This window comes from Megascapheus bottae, chromosome 17, assembly GCF_031878675.1.
Source record: "Megascapheus bottae isolate mThoBot1 chromosome 17, mThoBot2.hap1, whole genome shotgun sequence".
NCBI lineage: Eukaryota > Metazoa > Chordata > Mammalia > Rodentia > Geomyidae > Megascapheus > Megascapheus bottae.
The window spans coordinates 15,894,838-15,916,544 of record NC_143525.1 but is presented as its reverse complement, the minus strand read 5'-3'; the positions used below and the strand labels follow the sequence as shown (position 1 = coordinate 15,916,544).

Genomic DNA, 21,707 nt, shown 5'->3' with positions numbered 1-21,707 from the left:
GCTGAGATCTGAGGTTTGAAGTTTGATGCCAGCTTAGGCAAGACATCTGTGAAACTCTTATCTCCAAAGAACTGGCAAAAAGCTCAAAGTAGAACTGTTGCTCAAGTGATAGAGTGCCAACCCTGAGTGGGAAAAAAAAAAAAAGCAAGAGAAATCAAGTATATGCAATAACAAAGTAAAAGAAAACAAGAGCATGAAGCTAAGTTCAAGATCAAGTATAGGTAATAACAAAACAAAACAAACAAATAAACAAAAGCAATGTATAAACTAGCAGATGAGAGAGAAGCTGGGATTCACAGGCATTTCAGCAAGCCAGGGGAGTCACAAATGAAGTAACTTCTATCTCAGGATATTAGGCCATTTGACCACTTTTGATCATTGTCCTCTAAAAAGGGACAGAAGTTTAGACTAATAGAAGCCTCCCATTCAGATCACAGAATGAAAAATTTATTGTTATCAAAGCCTTCAGTGCAACAATGAACCAAATGCTTCCAAAAACATCTATTACAGTACTAATGTTTGAAAAGGTCACTATTCATTAAAACACATCAGTGCTCCTTCACAGCTAATACCACTGTTCTGATCATCTTTGGTAACCACAGGAACACTTGTATACAGCTGGCTGGTGAATCGAAATAAAATGCTAATCACACGACTAATATAGACTTCTAAAAAAAAGTCTCAAAAATGTAGGTTTACAGAGTGGATGAATTTAGCAACCAATAACTCTGACAGGCAGTTACAAGTCCATAATAACCTCACAAATCCTCTCATAATTGGCAGGTTCTTATTGAAGGCTCCTGACTGTTACAAATCAGGACACCTGAGGAACCAATATGAACAATTTCATACTTAAATCAGGCAAATAAACAAGTCTCTGGATTTTCCTCCAGCATTTAAAAAAATATTTTATTGTTATTGTAGAGGTGATATACAGAGGACAGTTACATGAGTTAAGTAACAAGTTGAATTCTTTTAAGTATTTTTTTGACATGTGAAAATATCTGTTTTCAAATATAGTTGCTACAATTAACATGAATCAAATATGCTTTTGGATCACTTACAATCTAGAGTACAGTCAAGCTATTTGTACTGAACATTAAAAAACAAAATAAAACACCGCTTCAGGCTGGGCGAGGAGGCTCATGCTTGTAATCCTAGCTACTCAGGAGGCTGAAATGGGAGGATCAAGGAGAGACAAGCCAGCCCAAGGAAGTGGGGCTGTGGCTCAGGGGTGAGTGGTAGCCTTAAGCTGAAGAGCTCAGGGACAGCGTCCAGGCCCAGAGTTCAAGCCCTAACTCCACCCCCCCCAAAAAAAAACATTGCTTCACTGGGTGCTGATGGCTCAGATTTATAATCCCAGCTGCTTAGAGGACTGAGATCTGAGATCACTGTTTGAAGCTAGCCTAGGCAAGAAAGTGAATGAGACTCTTATCTCCAATTAACTACCAAAAGCCAGAAGTAGAACTAAGATTCAAGAGCAAAAAAGGTCAAGGACAGTGCCTAGGTCCTGAGTTTAAAACTCAGAAATGGCACAAAAACAAACATTGCTTTAGGGTAAAAATACTTTATGTACATGAGTGAACATACAATTATATAGTTGAAGCTGATTTGGAAAAGTAGGACAAGAGGGATGAGAGAGTGATAGAGGTGGCTGAGTTTGATCAAGACCACTATATGTAATATGGACACATGAAATTCCTTAAGAAAATGAAATTTCTTTATAAACTAGTTGATGCTAGCAAAATACGTGGGGAGAAAAAAAAAACAGGCATGTTCACTGGATGTGTGACTTAAGTAGTAGAGTGTCTGCCTGGCAAGCACAAAACTCTGAGTTCAAACCCTAGTACCACCAAAAATTAAAAAATAAAACTAGCCTTTCAATTAATTTGATTTCCATCCCTCCCCAAACCCTTAAATTGTTTAAACACATTTCTTAGGTAGTATTTTTAGGGTACTCTTTGGTTTTATGGTGCTCTGATTATCTTCTGAGGAGAAAAAAGAAAAACCACACTGCTTCACTCTAATGAACTTGTCCATTCCCTTTAGTCTTTTCTTACACATGCTTGTTTCCAGAGAGCCTCAGAATGAAGAGAAAAAGGTCAATTCTGCAGATCTACTACATGCAATATGGAATCTGACTCATGTTTAAAAGTCCTTCAAGAGGGCTGGGAGTTTGGCCTAGTGGTAGAGTGCTTGCCTAGCATGCATGAAGACCCGGGTTTGATTCTTCAGTACCACATACATAGGAAAAAAACAGCCAGAAGTGGTGCTGAGGCTCAAGTGGGTAGAGCTTTAGCCTTGAGAAAGTCCAAGGACAGTGCTCACGCCCTGAGCTCAAGCCCACAACTGGCAAAAAAAAAAAAAAAAAAAGTCCTTCAAGAAGGACTTCTGAACACTGTAGAATGGGAGAATATAGAGGCAGATAACTGAGTCTATCCTAAATCTAAATAGCCATCAACTAACTGGTCCTCACAGACATCAGACTCTGTCCACATAGACCCCCCTCATACAAAGTTATCAGAGATTGCTTTGGAAGGCCCAACTTGAGGACCAGAAGTCTGGCTTGGCAAGACAGATGTTGCTGGGAAGACTGCTGCTGGTGCAAGTAGTGATTCTCTCTTAGCACGATTAAGTATTCTCAGTGAAGTGAGAGTATCCTCATTGTAGCCCTGTTCTTGGAGGAATTCAACAACTTTCTACCCATCCCCCAAATAAATGCAAAGCTAGGGCCAGGTACTCTGTCCAAAGATTTGATTATAAGAGTTATTTTTCATAAAGTCTAACAACTTCATTCTTTTATAAGAGGAACCTACCACTATGTATTTACTAGTGACTAGCAAATATTTACAGAGGGGAATAAAAGCTAAGTCACCAGTCAATTAATTATTCTCAATATGTAAACTCAGCTAATTGTTAAGTTACTTTTGCATTAATTGGCTCCATGTACCGCTATTAACATTATACATATATACATGTACGCATATAAATGAATAGATGATAGATATTTAGGTAGAATAGATACTTTTTTTGTTTCGTTTTTAATGACAAGGTCTCTCTATGTGGCACAGGCCCTCAATCTTTTCACATTTCAATTAATTTGGAAGTGCTTAGATTTAGATGTGTACTACCCTATCTGGCTTAGCTCCTTATATTTCAGCTAAGAAAAAAACTCTTCCTAAAAAGACTTCTCAGACAATATTTTTAAAGTATTTTTAAAAGTATTAAAAGAGAATGTTTCTACAGGCAGGTAGGTGCTTAAATAATACAAAAACAAATGAAATAACATCCAATACAACTCACCAATTTCTAAGCCAATATTTAGCACTAAATCAAGCAAGGAGGTGGCTCACCAATGGCTGGAGAATCGCCAAAGAAGACTCATGGTTTGGCTTTGGAGACCATGCCTATCACTGAAGTTGTGCTAGTTTCCACAAGAGGCATACTGCAATTTCCTCTGAGACTTAGAACATAGGATAGCCAAATGTTTCTCAGCAGGCATTTCAGAAATGCTGTATTAATCAAAGAATTACAATTCATAAATTTCCAGGCACAAAGTTCAAAAACTGGTTTCCAAGGCCAGGTTAAGATGGTAATCTTAGCTACTCAAGATACAGAGATCAGGAAGACTGTAGTTCAAGGCCAGCATAGGCAAAAAGTTAGTGAGATTTTATTTATCTTAATAAACAAGTTGGGCATGGTGGTACACCTGTTAATTCTAATCATGCAGAAAGCAGGAGGATCAGTCTGAGGTGTACAGAAAGGCCAAAGGCATGGTTAATAAAACCAGTATGTATTTCTGTCTCTAATTGAGAGGAAAAAAGTAGTGCCATGCATACTTGTAGCTCATACCTGCAGTTTTCCAAAATGATATACATTGAGGATTATGATCTCTGTCCAATTTGCACAAAATAGGATTGCAATCTCCATTCCACTTAGTAAACATATACACACATATGCACCAGTAGAAACCCAACACTACAGACAGAGAGTCACACATACTTCTCAAGTCCAAACTTAAAAGTTCTTAAAAGTTAAATTCCTGCCAGACACCAATGACTATGCATGTAATCCTAGCTACTCAGGAGGCTGAGATCTGAGGATCATAGTTCTAAGCCAGCTCAGGTAGGATAGTCCATGAGACTCTTAAATCCAATTAATCACTGGAATACTGGTGGAGCACCAGAATACAGTGGAGCTGTGACGTAAAGTGGTAGAGTACTAACTTTTAGTGAAAGAGCTCAGGGACAGTGCCCAGGCCCCAAGTATAAGGCCTACAACTAGCAAACATATACAATATTGGGGCCGGGAGCTTGGCCTAGTGGTAGAGTGCTTGCCTAGCATGCATGAAGACCGGGGTTAGATTCCTTGATACCACATTCGGTACCACATACATAGCAAAAAAAGCCGGAAGTGGTGCTGAGGCTCAAGTGGTAGAGTGCTAGCCTTGAGAAAGTCCAAGGACAGTGCTCAAGCCCTGAGCCCAAGCCCAGGACTGGAAAAAAAAAAAAAATATATATATATATATATATATGTAATATTGTGGGGTGCCTAGGTTCAAAAAAAAGGCTGATTTTTGCAATGAAGAGACTCCTTGCCAAGACTCAAATCTACTGGAGAGCTGGTCACAGTGGTAAACTGACTTAAGGGTCCACTGTGGCTGATTAATGAATGCATATTATACTTTACAGAATTACAAGACTGAATTATTCTATTGGCTCTAACTGGCTGAAAGTACAGGATGGACAAGCTGATTTTGAAACCAGAAAGATAGCCAGGCATAATGGCACTAAAGTTTGTGAGACACGTAATTAAGCACCAGAAAACCGGAAGTGGTGCTGTGGCTCAAGGAGTAGGGAGGGCAGTAGCCTTGCACCAAAGGAAGCAATGACAAAAAAAAAAAAACAAAAATAAAAACAAAAAACCATGAAGTCCTGATTTCAAGTCCTAGTACCAGCACACAAAGAAAAGAATTTGCAGGTCAGGGAGTTTGGCCTAGTGGTAGAGTGCTTGCCTAGCATGCACGAAGACCCAGGTTCCATTCCTTGGTACCACATATATAGAAAAAAGCTGGAAGTGCTGCTGAGCTCAAGTGGTAGAGCTCTGGCCTTGAGAAAGTTCAAGGACAGTGCTCAGGCCCTGAGCTCAAGCCCAGGACTGAAAAAAAAAAAAATTGCCACAGCAGTATAAGACCAAAATCAACACCATTATATGAAGAGCTCTTCCTGGTAGAGAAGGCCCACATGACACATGACCCATATGTGTGAGGCTTTTATTAGAATGATGGTATTCTGCTGAGTACTTTTGTTGTTTGTTTGGTTGGTTTTTTTTCCCTCACTCCTGGGGCTTGAACTCAGGGCATGGACACTGTTCTTGGGCTTTCTCAAGGCTAAAGCTCTGCCACTTGAGTCACAGCACCACTTCCAGCTTTGGAATAATTCTCAGCAAGCACAAGACATACCTTAAAAGTATATTAATTAAAGGCCTGATACAAGTGACAAATATTCCAGATATGCCAATGTCTAAGTAGACACCTGTGTTTAGTCACATAGGATGCTCACTACTTTTAGTCTCCAGTCTATGCAATTAGAATATTAAAAACCAAATCACGATATTGGTGATAGTAAGAAATTTTTCTAATTGTGTCTATGTTTTAAGTATTTCACACTACTTCTAAATCAGTTCAAATTCTGTTATACTTTACTTGTGTGCAGGTCAGCAATAATCCATCAATGATATACAATTGTCCCTCACTATATTATAGTTCACTTATTGCGGCTTCACTGTATCACTGTTTAAAAACAAAAACAAAAACAAAAACATGTAGATAGTGATTCCTCACCTATCATGGGAGTTAAGTTCCAGAGACCCCGACCACAGATGAAAATCCACAAAGTAGCAGTAAGTGAACTAGGATATAGCAAGGGACTACTGCTATTTCCTGGATTTTCACCTATGGTAGGGGGTCTCTGGAATCTAACTCCCACAATAGGTGAGGGATCACTGTAGTTCCTTCTAACCAACTTGTTGGCTTTTATATTTCCTGATTCTATGTCAATTAAGGAAGATAAGCATGGCATTTGCTTTGGATGGGAGTCAGGTGTCTAGTCCAGATTCAGTAAAGGGCAAAGGATAACTGAAAACACTGTTTGTGGTTTCCAAACTAAGCAGCTGAGAGTTAAGCTAGTATTTGTGGCAATTCTGAGGTGTGGTGTAATAAACCATCACTTGAGACAGTTACAACCCTTCAGTTCAAGGTACTCCTCTTCTTCACTGGATCTGATAAAATGTACTTCATAAGTCCCCTTTATTTCTAAGAACAAAGTTAAGCTAATTTCACAACAGGAGAATATATTTCTCCCCAAACTGGTTTTGGAGCCCTAGGCTAAGTGTCTAAGGTCAATCAGTTACAGCTCAGTTTCCTTCTGTCACCTTGGAAAGAAATAATCTGGGTGTGAAAGCTGCTGCAAGAAACCTTTAGTCCCCATGGTCAAGAGAGTAAATCCTGTTCTTAGAGTGATACCAAGTTCCTAAGGTCCCTGAGGATCCTTAGAGAACCAGACCAAATAGATATGAAAACTAAAACCTAAGATGTGGGTAGGGGGTGTGGCTCTAGTGGAAAGTGCCCACTTCGCAAGCATGAGGGCTTGAGTTCAAACTCCAGTACTGCAAAGTATAAAATTAAAGCTTAGTGGCTAAGCTTTGGAATGCTAGTTTTACCATTATTTTTGTAGTCTTTACTAAAAGGAAATAACTTCAATGGATAAAGCTACTAGGTTTGTTTAGGAAAGTATCCTAAACAAACTAAGCTAATAAAGGGTTGAAGACTGAATTCATAAGGGCAGAGAAGCCAAACTTGATCTATTTGAGTATAGATACTTGTATAGCTGAACCCATTTAATAGGAAGCCTTTATGGGGAATCACAAAGGAAAATAAGTGTCAGTTGGTTAATATTTCAGTCCTGATAATAGCAACTAAGTCAAAACTGGCAATTTTGCTCTTTACAATTGATTAGATTCTTCCTTTAGAGGGGGCAAAGGAAGAGATCAAGAAGAAAGTGGGTAAGTGCTCTAGTTAAATTAAAATTAATTACAACCAATCATATTTATGACATAATTGCTACCTACACCTGCCAGATGTTGCCAAGCATTATGATAAAAGTTAAACATCATGAAATACACCTCTTGTTGAGACACTTGGCCAGGGCCCAATCAGAAGGCCCCCATTGTTTGAAGTATAATGTTAGGGTTACCTACTTCTCGACCAAGCAAGCAAGCCTACCATGCCACCTTCGTCTCTCCAATTAGCTTGATAGTTATTTAAATGTGAGTGCCTCCACACAATACAAATCAAATGGTAGTTTACTGCTTCTGGGATATGTAATTTTCCAGATGAAAAGGGCCGAAGAGATCACTTTTCCCAGCCCTCTCATTTCATAGGAGAGGAAATTATGACCCAAAGAGGTGAGAGGACATGCCCAAAGCACCACAGACAGTTAACATAGTCAAAGGGCTGGCTCTAGACTCTGCCTCCCCATCTGGTTCTTTGCCCACTGTACCACACTATAATTTTACTACTTTAAATCATGGTCCTCTGATAGCCATAAGCTTACATTATTTCAGGCCTGAAGCTCCCCATTGAGTCCTGCTGGGATAGATGAAAATCAGCACTTTGCACTGATATGAGGGTTGGATCTTTTGGATGCGAACAAAATGTAATTTTAGACTCTCTAAAAACACACAATATATCAAACAGCACCACAAATTATTCAGGGTGGGGTTTAAAAAAATGTTCTGGATGAAAATTCCTAAGATCCCACTGTAGATCTAAGTGGGTGGGAATAACGTCATAAAACGTGATGCTATAAAGTCACAGCTGGGGTTGAGGTGGGGTTTCATTTCACTGGTAGAGCATTTGCCTAGCAAGTTTGAGGCCCAGGGTTCAATCTCCAGTACTGTGCCAGCCCCTCCCCTACAAAAAAGGGGGAGGGGGAGGTTACAGCTGTCACCAATAAAAAAAATTGATAACATTCACTTCTCACTTCTCACTCAGTTTGTTTTCTTTTTTCTTTTTTTCTTTTTTCCATAGTGGGGCTTGAACTCTAGGCCTGGGCGTTGTCCCTGAGCTCTTCAGCTCAAGGATACAGCCCTACTCCTTGAGCCACAGTGCCACTTCTGGTTTTCTGGTGGTTAATTGAAGATAAGAGTCTCACAGACTTTAGTGCCCAGGCTGGCTTTGAACCTTAATCCTGAGATCTCAGCCTCTGGAGTAGCTAGGATTATAGGCATGAGCCACCACTCCCCGCTTCAGTTCTTTTTCTAATAAAAATTTATTTTACTTTTCAATTAACATCAAAATTGCATACACTTATTATTTACAGCATGATGTTTTGATACATCTATATCTATATATCTATCTTGTAGAATGGCTAATTCAAGGTAATTAATAAACATTATGATGAGTTACCATATAGTACAACAGATCTCCTGAAGACCTGGTCTGTCACAAAGATGGTGATGCACTCTGCCAACTGCTGTGATAAAGCCAGTCATTCTTTTAATGTCAATGTCAAGGAAATACACAGTACTGATTAGCATGGGACAACTCACTTGAACGGCAAGAACTATTTTAATGACCACCTATAAACTGTTATGCCTCACAAAGTAAGCTATGACTGTGCTTACAAGGAATAAGATGCCTACACTAAAAGAAGGTATCAAACACTGACTTTTGCATGTGAAAAAAATCTTTTACCATTGGCTTCACATAATTTCAGCATAGGTTTCTTCTTTCTTTCTTTTTTTTTTTTTTTTTTGCCAGTCCTGGGCTTGAGCTCAGGCCTGAGCACTGTCCTTGGACTTTCTCAAGGCTAGAGCTCTACCTCTTGAGCCTCAGCACCACTTCTGGCTTTTTTTTTCTATGTATGTGGTACCGAGGAATCGAACCCGGGTCTTCATGCATGCTAGGCAAGCACTTTAACCACTAGGCCAAACTCCCGGCCCCAGGTTTCTTCTTTCTAGGCTCATCTAGCAATTCTTACACATTTGGACAGAGACAAGAAAGCATAAGAAACTGCCTGGAGCTGGCTGTGTTAGCTCATGCCAGAAATCCTAGCTATTCATGATGCTGAGGATCATAGTTAGAAGCCAGCCTGAGCATGAAAGTCTGAGACTCTTTTATTTACAATTATTACCACAAAGCTAGAAGTGGAGGTGTGGCTTAAATGATAGATCAACAACAGCCTTGAGTAAAAAAGCCAAGAGAGATTGCAAGACCCCGAGTTAATGCTTCAGTACCAGGCTGGGAATGTGGCTTAGTGGCAGAGTACTTGCCTAGCATGTATGAAGCCCTGGGTTTGATTACTCAGTACCACATATACAAAAGAGCAAGAAGCACCACTGTGGCTCAAGTTGTAGAGTGCAAGCCTTAAGCAAAGAGCAGCTCAGAGACAGTGCCAGCACATAAGAAAAGAAAAAAGAGAAGGGAAGGGAAGAAGCCAGGCATTGATGGCTCATGCCTGCAATCCTAGCTACTCAGGAGACCGAGATCTAAGGATTATGATTCAAAGCCATCATTGGCAGGAAAGTCCTTAAGACTCTTATCTCCAATAACCACCAAAAAAACAAAAGTGGTACTATGTGTGGTTCAAAGTGGTAGAGTGCTAGCCTTCACTGAAAAAAGCTCAGGGACAGTGCCCAGGCCCTGAGTTCAAGTGCCAAAACTAACCAAAAAAACAAAAAGGAAACTGCTTAAAAGACAAAAAGTTGTGGCTTGTAAATAGAAGACTTTAAGGATGAGGAGCAAAGGAAGAGAAGCTGGCCTAGAAGGAACATCAATATTTTCTCCAATTTATCAAGTGGTTCATAGAAAACAGAAACAGAAAAGAATTACTAATGAAGAGTCCAATGCTGGTGGCTCACGCCAGTAATCCTAGTTACTCAAGAAGCAGCAGAGATCTGAGGATCATAGGTCAAGACAACCAGACAAGGAAGTTTGATGAGACTCTTATCTCCACTAAAACTACCAAAACAAAACAAAACAAAACAGGAAGTGGAGCTGTGGCTTAAATGGCTGAACTCTAGCCTTCAGCAAAAGAAGTTCAGGGACAGTGTCCAGACCCTAAGCTCAAGCCCCAGGATCTGCCAAAAAAGAAATACCAACAAGAAGATACAAAAACCCGTGGATTCAAACAAGTGGGCTTTTTAGACATCAAAGAACAGAATGTGCTTCTGAAAAAAGGAAAACTGGCTAAGACAGAGATGGGACTATAGGCTCATTTTCCCTAGGAATCACTCTTCTTGTTGTCACTGTCCTAAACAGGTCCTGTCTCCTCTGGAGGTCATACCGTTTTATCACAAACTTCTCTAGCTCCAGAAAGTGTGTTACAGGAAAATCCAAGAAACTCTTTACCCTCCCCCCTCCCCCTGCCCTGAGTTCAAGTCCCCAGAGAGTTTTAAAAAAAGAAAAAGAAGAGACAGTGCCCACACTCCAAGATCAAGTCCCAGTACTGGCACACATTCATACACACACACACACAAACACACACACACATACACACACACACACATGCACACAAGCACACCATCACACCACCAGGGATTTTGGGAAGATTTAGGTGAGTTAACATATATAAAGTACTTAGAGAAGTACTTATTATACAGTAAGCAACATATCAGTGCCAGTTTACTTTTTTTTAAAACACGATCAAATCATTATTTACTGGGAAAATGCAAATTAAAACTTTTAGATATCATTGCACATCCCAAAATTAAAGACTGCCCATATAAACTATTGACAAGAAAATGAAACCACTGAAATGAAACCCTTGTATAATGAAACCCTGTTATAAACAGGAAAACAACATAATGCAAGTTTTGTGAAGGGTTTGACAGTTGACTTTTATACAAAGAACTGTGAAAGAAAACAATTTAATCAAGACCAAAGAGATCTGATCCTGTCCTCAAGGAGCTTATCATATATATAACAGCAGTCAATTACATTAACAGAATGACCAGTTACTATAAGTGCTATTAAAGAGAGATAAAGATCTTTGAATCAGACACTGGTGGCCCACGACTGTAATCCTAACTACTCAGGAGGCAGAGGTCTGAGTAAGGATTTCAATTCCAACTCAGCCTGGGCAGGAAAATCCATGAGACACTTATCTCCAATTAATCACCAAAAAAAAAAACTGGAAGTGGTGCTGTGGCTCAAAGTGGTAGAGTGCTAACCTTGAGTGAAAAAGCTCAGGGGCAGTGCCTAGGCACTGAGTTCAAGCCCCATGGCTGACCAAAAAAAAAGGTCTTTGAGAATGTAATAGGAACGGATGATTAGTTCTTGTGGTGCGTGTGTGTGTGTGTTTGAGGATAGAGGGAAAGAAGGGTAATGTCCAAGGTTTTCCTGAAAGAGTTAAGGAAAAATTATGCAAGTAAAGGAAACAATCTGTGTAAATGCCTCTGAAACTGAAGACATTTTACTGTTCAAAGATCTACCGAACTAGTGTGGCTAAAGAGAAAAAATAGAATGAAGAATGGGACTGGGTAAGGTTACAAAGGCAGGCAAAGACCAATCAGGCACTATCATAGCATGGGCCACAGAAACTAGACTACATTCTTGCCCTCTCTGGTTTTCTTACCTGTATGACCTATAGGAAAGGAGCAGAAAGATGTGCTGTTTATATCATGAAACAGACATGGAAGGAAAAATTACCATCCTTCTAAGGTAAAGTGCTTGACACATCAACCACAGGCATTCTTTGTTACACCCAACTGAGTCTTCCTTAGTGTTTATATGCCTACTTTACATTAACCACTAATGGCAGACTCTGGCTACATATCTGGCTTACTACTGTATATAAGGATAACATATGTGAGGATAAATGTGGCCTTCAGGTTCAACCCTGACACAGGATCTCTTCTTTCTAAGACCCTTCCTTCACCTGAGGGTCTTCTCTGGCCAGCCATCTCCTACAGGATCAGAAACCTCCTTCCAAGGCCAAAGCATTAAACTGACTTCTCTCTTTTTCCATCTCACAGGTGCTTTGTCAAAACATTAATCACAGTCATCCTAGTTATCTACATTATAGAGAATAGAAATTGTGGGGGTGCTGACCTTCTGAGATGAGGGAAGTCACTGAATCATGGCCTCCATTACTCAGGTAGGTTGGCAAGGACTTGAGAGATTTAATCAATCTCTACCAGGCACTCCCTGCTTCACTCATCTTCCTGTTGGCTCACTCTTTTAAGTTTCTTTTACTTGCCAGTTCACTCATACAACTCCACCCTCAGACCAAACTCTCACTTTAATCTTATACTTACACAGAAAGAGGGTCTACTATGTAGAAAGCACCAGAGAGCTCCAAGGCCTAGAAACTCCTGACTTTCAGGAGCAAAAAGTGCTCAGAGACAGCACCTAGGCCTTAAAATTCAAGCCCCAGAACTGGTGCGCGCGCGTGTGCACGCGCGCACACACACACACACACACACACACACACACACAAAGAGAAAAAGAAGAGGCCTGGAGTTTGGCCTAGTGATAGAGTGCTTACCTAGCATGCATGAAGACAGGGGTTTGATTCCTCAGTATCACATACATAGAAAAAGCCGAAAGTGGTGCTGTGACTTAAATGGTAGAGCTCTAGGACAAAGCCCAAGAACAGTGCTCAGGCCCTGAGTTCAAGCCCCAGGACTGGCAAACGAAAAAGAAAAAGATCAACCGTAACTTCAACTGAAAGATCTCTGTTCTCCAACTATAGATCAGATAAATGACTGAACTTCACCAGCCACCAAAATACTCAAAGATTTCTAAGTATTGAACCATCAGATCAGGATGATTCAGAACTATTTTAGGAGCTTAGTTCCCAGTCAGTTGAGCAGCAAAACTGTAGATAAACTCTTCTTAATGACTGTGTTTCCTCTTTTGCAAAACCCAACCACAGCAACTAGAATATAAACCCTAACAGACTGATAGGATAAGATCACTGAATGTTCAGGGCAAGTAGTACTTTACCATCTGATATTCCCCAAATCTGGTTTTGTAACTTCTTTATAGTATTCCACTTTATCTGGAATTATTAATACTTTGGCAATGGAAAAAAATAATTTAATTTTGGTTAATGCAAAAAAATATGTATCACACCAAGTCCCAGTGGCTCATGCCTGTAATCCTAGCTACTAGGATCTCAGCCTAGAAGACTGAGATCTGAGGACTGCCATTCAAAGCCAGCCTAGACAAGTAAGTCCATGAGACTCTTCCCTCCAAATTGACCAGCAAAAAGCTGAAAGTGTAGCTGTGGCTCAAGTGGTATAGCACCAGCCTTGAGCAAAAAAGCTTAGAGACAGAGCCCAAGCCCTGAGTTCAAAATCCAGTCCCAGTACAAAACAAAGCAAAATATATCCCAAGTAAGGATTGAGAACAGAGTCATCACAAGAATTCAAAAGGTACAGGCTCTATACTTTCTTTTTTTTTTCTTGCCAGTCCAGGGACTTGAACTCAGAGCCTGGGCATTGTCCTTGGATACTTTTTGCTAAAGGTTGGTGCTCTGCCACTTGAGCCACAGTGTCACTGTTGGCTTTTTCTGTGTATGTGGTACACAGAAACCCAGGGCACGAACCCAGGGCTTCACACATGCTAGGCAAGCATTCTACCACTAGACGACGCTCCCGGCAAGCTCTATTCTTTAAGGTGTAAAGAGACTCACACACGTTCAGGATTGTCAGATAATATCTGAAAGCACTCATAATCATCTTTCAGATGATTAGACAAGAAACAACTGTCCAATACTTGTATGCTAAACCCACTCTAAGTGATATGCTTCTCAGAGTGCAGGAAGGTTCTATGCAGGAAAGCACAGTGGTCTGGGAAGGCCCCATGGTTCTGCTGAGTCCTACAGGACAGGCCTGGGAGCCTGGCTCAAGTGATAAAATGTATGTCTTACCAAGCAATGGCACCTAGCTAAAAGCTCCATTACTACTAAGGAAAAAAAATTAAGAAAGAAACAAAGGGGGCAGAGGCATGCTGGCAATGTAGCTTAGTGGTAGAGTGCTTGCCTAGCAAGCACAATGCCCTGGGTTTGATTTCTCAGCACCACATAAACAGAAAAAGCCGGGAGTGGCGTTATGGCTCAAGTGGTAAAGTGCAAGCCTTGAGCAAAAAGAAGCTCAGTAATAATTCTCAGGTCCTGAGTTCAAGCCCCAGGATATGTGGGTATGTGTATGTGTATGTGTATGTGTATGTGTGTGTGTGTGTGTGTGTGTGTGTGTGTTCGCGTGCGTGTGTGACAAAGACAGAAAGAGAAGAGATAAGAGAAAGACACAGAGGGAAAAAGATAGAGAGAAAGAGACAGACAGACAGGGAAGGGAGGGGAGGGGAGGAGGAAAAGAAAAGTGACCTCCAAGTCTATTGACAAATGTCAACTTGGTTCCAGGGTAAATTTGGATTTGGCCTCGATCAGTTCAATAGAAAGTGGATTTTCTTAGCAAACAATTTGATTAGCAATCTAGATTTCATAGTCAGGCTTTCCTTCTGCACCTGGTGTAGAAGGCCTTTGGGAGATTGTTGGCTCAAGTGACACCAACTGTATTCTCCCATCTTTTTTTCATCTGAACTTATTTTTTTAGTTTCAGGGCTGGGGCTCCAACCCAAGACCCTATACTCACTGGGGAAACTACCACTAAGCAATGGCCCCACCTCTGAAAGTTCCTTTGCTTTTTTAATTGGAGATTTGAATTCAGGGATTCATACTTGTTAGCCAGGTACTCTACTACTTGAGCTATGGCCACAGCATTTTTTAGGTACTTTTCAGTAATATCTCACTATTTATGCCTGGGATGACTTTACCCTGTGATCTTCCTATTTATGATAAAGGTAGTACCTGGGATGGCATGTGCATACTACCACACCCTACTTTTATGGGTTAAAAAGAAATCTTGAAACGTTTTTGCCCAGGCTGACCTTAAACTGAGATCCTCCTTATCTTTGCCTCCCAAATAGCTAAGATTACAGGTCTGAGAAACTATGCCTGCCCAAAAATTGCTTTAAAAAATAGCAATATTCTGGGTAGCTTATGCCTGTAATCTTAGCTACTCAGGAGGCTAAAATCTGAGGATTGCAATTCAACACTAGCCCAGGCAAGAAAATCCATGAGACTTTTATCTACAATTAACCAACCCCAAACTGGGAATAGAGCTGTGACTCAAAGTGGTAGAGCAGGAAAAGCACCCAGGCCCTGAATTCAAGTTTAGGACTAACTAAAAACAACAAAAAGCAATAATCAGCCTGGCACCAGTGGCCCATACCTGTAATCCTAGCTTCTTAGAGAGACTGAGATCTGATGACAACACTCTGAAACCAGCATGGGCAGGAAAGGCCATGAGATTCTCATCTCCAATAAATTACCAAAAGCTGGAAACTCAGAGATAGTAGAGTACTACCTGTGAGCCAAAGAAACTCAGAGATAGTATCTAGGCCCCGAATTCTAGCTTCAGTACAGGTTAAAAAAAAAAGCAGAAAAAGAAGAAGGAGGAGGAGGAAGAAGAGGAAGAAAGAGGAGGAAGGAGGGAGGAGGAAGAAGGGTAGAGGAGGAGGAGGAGAAGGAGAAGGAGGAGGAGGATGAAGAGGAGGAGGAGGAGGGGGAGGAGGAGGAGGAGGAGGAGGAGGAAGGGGAGGGGGAGGGGGAGGGGGAGGGGGAGGGGGAGGGGGAGGAGGAGGAGGAGGAGGAGGAGGAGGAGGAGGAGGAGGAGGAGGAGGAGAAGGAGAAGGAGAAGGAGAAGGAGAAGGAGAAGGAGAAGGAGAAGAAGAAGAAGAAGAAGAAGAAGAAGAAGAAGAAGAAGAAGAAGAAGAAGAAGAAGAAAGCAACAGTCTTACATACTTATCCACACACAATATACCATGTGGATACATGTATAAAATGTCTAACAATCAAGTCAAGGCATGTCCATTATCTTAAATATTTGTCAGGGATAGAAATGTGGCTTAATGGTAGAGTGCTTGCCCAGCATGCATGAAGCCCTGGGTTCGATTCCTCCGTACCACATACACAGAAAAAGCCAGAAAGTAGCACTGTGGCTCAAGTGGTAGAGTGCTAGCCTTGAACACAAAGAAGCTCAGGAACAGTGCCCAGGCCCCTGAGTTCAAGCCCCAGGACCAGCAAAAAAGAAAAGAAAAGAAAAGAAAACTGTCTTTGTGTGCATTCAAAATTCTTTTTAGGGACTGGGAATGTGGTCTAGTGGTAGAGTGCTCGCCTAGCATGCACGAAGCCCTGGTTTCGATTCCTTGGTACCACATACACAGAAAAAGCCAGAAATGGTGCTGTGGTTCAAGTGGTAGAACACTAGCCTTGAGAAAGCCCAAGGACAGCCCTAGGCCCTGAGTTCAAGCCCCAGAACTGGGTGTAAAACAAAAACAAAAATAACTCTTTTTAGCTATTTTGAAATCTACAATACTCATCCTACTCTTTCTGTCAAATCACCTGCTTGTCTTCACCTTCTTCTCCTTCTCCTACCCAGCTTATGATAATCACTATTCTACCTTCTGCTTCTATGTGGCCAACATCTTTAGCTTGTACGTGTTGTAGGTGCCTGCCTTATTTCACTTAACCTAATGTTCTCTAGTTCCATCCACGTTGTCATAATGATAAGATTTCACTCTCTTCATGTCTGGATAATACTGTATTGCATATGTACTGCTGTATCATTTTATCTTTTGATAGACACCTAGGCTGATTCCAAATCTCGGCTGTAATTAATGCCTTAATAAACATAGGAGTACAGCTATGTTCTTGGCATAATGATTTCTAGGGCAATTTCTTTTCACTTTATTCTTGTGCCTTAACTGTCCAATAAATTCCCTTTATCTATCTACTTCCCTGAACTATTTCACTCTTGGTGCAGTTTATTTTTGTGTTTGATGGTACCAAGGCTTGAACTCAGGACTTTGTGCTCTCACTTGACATTCTTGATCATGGCTATTGCTCTATCATTGAGCCATGTCTCCAATGCATGAGGACAATCTTATCTGTCAGGAGTAAAAAAGCACAGAGTTGGATAGCTTCTAATAAACATCTAAACCTCTTACAATTCAATATTAATGTTTGCCCAGCCATCAACCAGAGCTGATCAAAGTAATGTCAAGAATTTGTAGACAAAGAAGAAATATCCATGGTTCTTACATTAGCTACCCTTTAAAAACTGAGCCAGGAGTTTGGCCTAGTGGCAGAGTGCTTGCCTAGCATGCACGAAGACCCAGGTTCAATTCCTCAGTACCACATACATAGAAAAAAGCCAGAAGTGGTATTGAGGCTCAAGTGGTAGAGCTCTAGCCTTGAAAAAGTCCAAGGATAGTGCTCAGGCCCTGAGCTCAAGTCCAGGACTGGCAAAAATAAATAAATAAATAAACAAAAATAAATAAATAAATAAATAAATACTGAGCAAAAGAATAGAACAGAAAGCTGGGTGCTGGTGGCTTATGCCTGTAATCCTAGCTACTCAGGACGCTGAGATCTGATGATCACAGTTCAAAGCCAGACTGGACAGGAAAGTCTGTGAATCTCATTTCCAATTAACCACTAGAAAACAGGAAGAGGCACTGTGGCTCAAAGTGGTAGAGTGCTAGCCTTGAGCTGAAGAGCTCAGGAACAGCAGCAAGGCCAAGTTCAAGCCTATAACCAACAAAAAAGAATAGAATACAATTAAAAAACATAATACTAGGTTCTTTCTAGTTACTAACAGAATTTAGCAATCCTAACCTCTTTACAAAATGAGCCAACTGATTCTGTAGTCTGGTCTAGCATGATGAGATACCCTTGGGCACAAGGAAATTTACTCTGTCCGGGATAAAGGTGCAGGAATTACCTGAAGGCTCCAGCCTTCCTGCATATTAGTCACCTGGGAATTAAAACACTGTTTTTGAAAAATGATGCCAAGCTTCACTCCCACTTCCTCTGATTCCCTTCATCTAGGATGGTGTCTGAGCATGGGCTTTTTTAAAGCTCCTTAGGTGACTCCAGATTACAAATTTGAGACAGGGCTAGAAGGCACTGCCTCTAGTAGCAGTCCAAGCTGCAGCTGTGGCCTCTGTGCAGATGTTCCTCTCATGCCTGCAGGCTCTTCAGGAGCCATGGACCATTTGCTAGATGGAGAGACAGAGGGAGGGAGGGAGAGGGAGAGAGAGACAGAGAAACAGAGAGAGATCTGATTTACCTTAGTCAACAAACAGCTCTGTCAGTGGAGCTCAATAGCAATGTCAAGTTCTATGGCTCTAACAGCTCTGATTGTTCAGAAAAATGTATGAAAAAAATTTAGTTTCCATGACAAGCACTCCTGAGTCCCAAATAATTATTCCCTCATCTGAAAAAGAGCTGGGAAATTATCCCACTGGAGAAAGAGATGGCTCTGAATTATAATTATCATTTAGTCTACTACTTAAGGAAGTCATGTTTAATACATAAGAGAACCCAGGATCAAGGTTCATTTTAAAATAGTGAACAACATCATGCTGAGCGAAAAATGAAATGAACATGGAATAATCACAAACCATTTAGCTCATAGGTATAGCAATGGAAAAAGTAACCTCACTGGTGATATGAGAAGCCCATTGAGAGGACACCACATACTTGGGTCATGTGCAACCGAGCAAGTATCCCAAAAGCCTCTCTCAATTCTGTAGGGACATGAACTACCAGTGAGATCCTATCAAGGAATACAGAAAACAAACAGCTAAAGCACCATCTCCTCCCACCACTATTTATTTAATAATCAGTCCTTGCCTTACAGTCCTTGATCTTAATAAGCCTCAAAGAAGTATTAAATTAGTACTTGCTAAATGCAAATTCCACAGAGAATACAGAGGAGCCTCTCTTCCTTTTAGCACAAACTTGGGGCTGGGAGTTCGGCCTAGTTGTAGAGTGCTTGCCCAGCATAGAAAAAAGCAAGAAGTGGTACTGTGGCTCAAGTGGTAGAGCTCTAGCCTTGAGAATGCATAAGGATTGTGCTTAGGCCCTGAGTTCAAGGCCTGGGACTGGCCCCCAAAAAAAATCCCTTTAGCACAAACTAGGCAGAGAACACAAACACCCTTCAACAGCACCTTCCTAAAACACTTCTCCCTTCCCCAATACACTTCTTCTGAGACCCACTAAAGCTGACTTGTGACCCATGGGCCACTACCACGGTCATGGTCACCTATCTCCTATCATAGACTAGCTCCCTGGTAACAGAACACCTTGGGAGGTGGGAGCCTCTGTTAGGGCAAATGTCAGAAGCAGCTAGATGATTAAACAGTCCTATCTTTTCAGGATTTCTTGGTGAAGAGCGTGACTGAGTAAGAAGAGAGCAACTTTGGTTTAAGACTTCTAAGACACAAACTTTCGGTTTTGCTATTTCAGATATATTACAAGGTGAGATGTTGCTGAAACACACACACCTGCTTGGATATTATTAGACCACAAACAAAGATATGAGTTCAAACTGTGAATTAATGCCTACTCACTTCAGAACTGGTTCCAGACCACTTAACATGGCTCCAGCTCTTCATGGAGCTTCTTGGGTAAAAGCAGAGTTTTTCTCAAGGCAGAATCTCTACACTATTGCAACCCTATTTAGGAAATCACAACTTGTAATCTCCACAAGCCTACAGCCCTTCTCTAGACCCCAGGCTTCATGTCAATTCTCTCTTGTAGGCTCCTCACTGTGCAACTGGGGGGATAGACTGAAGTTATAACATGCACGGCAAGGGCTGGTGTCCAGAGAGAAACAGGAAGATCAAGTCCAAAGTTCTGTTCTTTCACTCATGCATGAGGTTGGACAGGGCACCAACTCTCTCTGGTCCCTGCGTCTTTGACTGTTTGTTCAAAAGAGTCATGGTTTCAACCTGGGAGGAGCCAGTCATGCCCGACAGGGGTGCTATTCTGCTAAGTCCCATGCTCCAAGGATCTAATGTGCTCACACTATTACTGAGGGAAGTGCATCCTAGTCTATATGCAGAAAAAAATGAAGACTCACTGAACTAAATGACTAATATCCTATGTAGCAGTCTCGCAAACTGATTGCAACACCCGTGGAGAAATTGCATGTTTATTCATATATGCTACCACAGCTCAAGAATATTTCTGGAATTTTTGGAAACTTCCTTCAAAGAATATATATTTGCGTACTCGAGATGGCAGAAAGTCCTGCTCATTTGAGGATAGATTTCATTTTAACAAATAAGTAAAACTCAAATTGGGTGTCTTCAATAAACTGTGTGATAAAACTAAGTCATAGATCTGGGAATGTGGCTTGGTAGAGTGCTTGCCTAGCATGCATGAAGTACCACACAAACAGAAGAAGCCAGAAGTGGTGCTGTGGTTCAAGATCAGGGGCAGTGCCTAGGCCCTGAGTTCAAGCCCCAGGTCTGACAAAACAACAACAAAAATACAACTAAGTTATAGCCAGGAACTAGTGGCTCATTACTGTAATCAGCCCTAACTATTCAGGAGGCTGAGATTTGAGGATCATAGTTCAAGCTAGCCTGGGAAGAAAAGTCTGTGAGATTCTTATCTCCAACAAACCAGCAAAAAAACACTGTAGTAGAGTTGTGGCTCAAGTGGTAGAAAATCAACCTGAGTGAAAAATCTAAGGGATAGCACCCAAGCCCTGAGTTCTAAAACCCTAGTACTAGCACCAAAAAAAAAAAAATCTAAGCCCTAACAATTGTGGTTGAAAACTTCAATGTGACTCATCTAAAAGCTGTATTAAGCGAAGACTAGAAAGAATTGGGCAATGTTGTAAGTTGTGTAAGGATATTTGGCTTAAGAGTAAATATGGGTTTCGTTTATTTTAAAAGTTATTTTGTTTTAAACTAACTTAATACTTTGTGGGTTAGATAAGTTATTAAATGATACAACCAAAATGAACTAATCAAAGTTTGAAAAAAAGATTTATTTGTATAACATGTAAATTGACCCTGAAGGTAGTAGTGTGTGTGTGAGTGTGTGTGTGTGTGTGTGTGTGTGTGTGTATAATTTTTTTGTCAGTCCTGGGGTTTGAACTCAGGTCCTGCGTGTTGTCCCTGTGCTTCTTTTGCTTAAGGCTAGTATTCTACCATCTGTGCCAAGTTCCACTTCCGGCTTTTTTTTTTTTTCCAGAACTCAGCTTCCTGAGTAGTTAGGATTACAGATGTGAGCCACCAGCACTTAGCTAGTGGTAATTATTTTTAAAGTGAAACATTTTTTTTGTCTGTTTTTTTGCCAGTCCTGGGGCTTGAACTCAGGGCCTGGGCACTGTCCTTGAACACTACTTTACTCAGGGCTAGGGCTGTGCCACTTAAGCCACAGCTCTGCTTCTGGCTTTTTCTGTGTATGTGGTACCAAGGAATTGAACCCAGGGCATCATGCATGTTAGGCGAGCACATTACCACTAGGCTACACTCCCAGCCTAACATATTGTTTGGTATAGCTAAGTTCAGGTATGTCTGTGGGAAAACTAAAACAAAAGCCATCAAAGGTATTACTTTATAGTCAAATGAGAATATTTTTTTTTCTTTGATGAAAATCGGCTACACAGATAAGCTGCATGCTAGTCAATTATCTATCAAAGAAATGAAAGTCAAAAACATGCTAAGTTGGCTGGGAGTTTGGCCTAGTGGTAGAGTGCTTGCCTAGCATGCACAAAGACCCAGGTTCGATTCCTTGGTACCACATACAGGAAAAAAAAAAAAAAAAAGCCAGAAGCGG

The 21,707-nt window shown here is 40.9% G+C and overlaps 1 protein-coding gene across 1 annotated transcript in view; it reads right to left on the bottom strand.

Moving 5' to 3' along the window:
- Positions 1 to 21,707, bottom strand: part of Ern1 (endoplasmic reticulum to nucleus signaling 1) — a 97,991-nt gene that overhangs the window by 69,819 nt on the left and 6,465 nt on the right. The window lies entirely within an intron of this gene.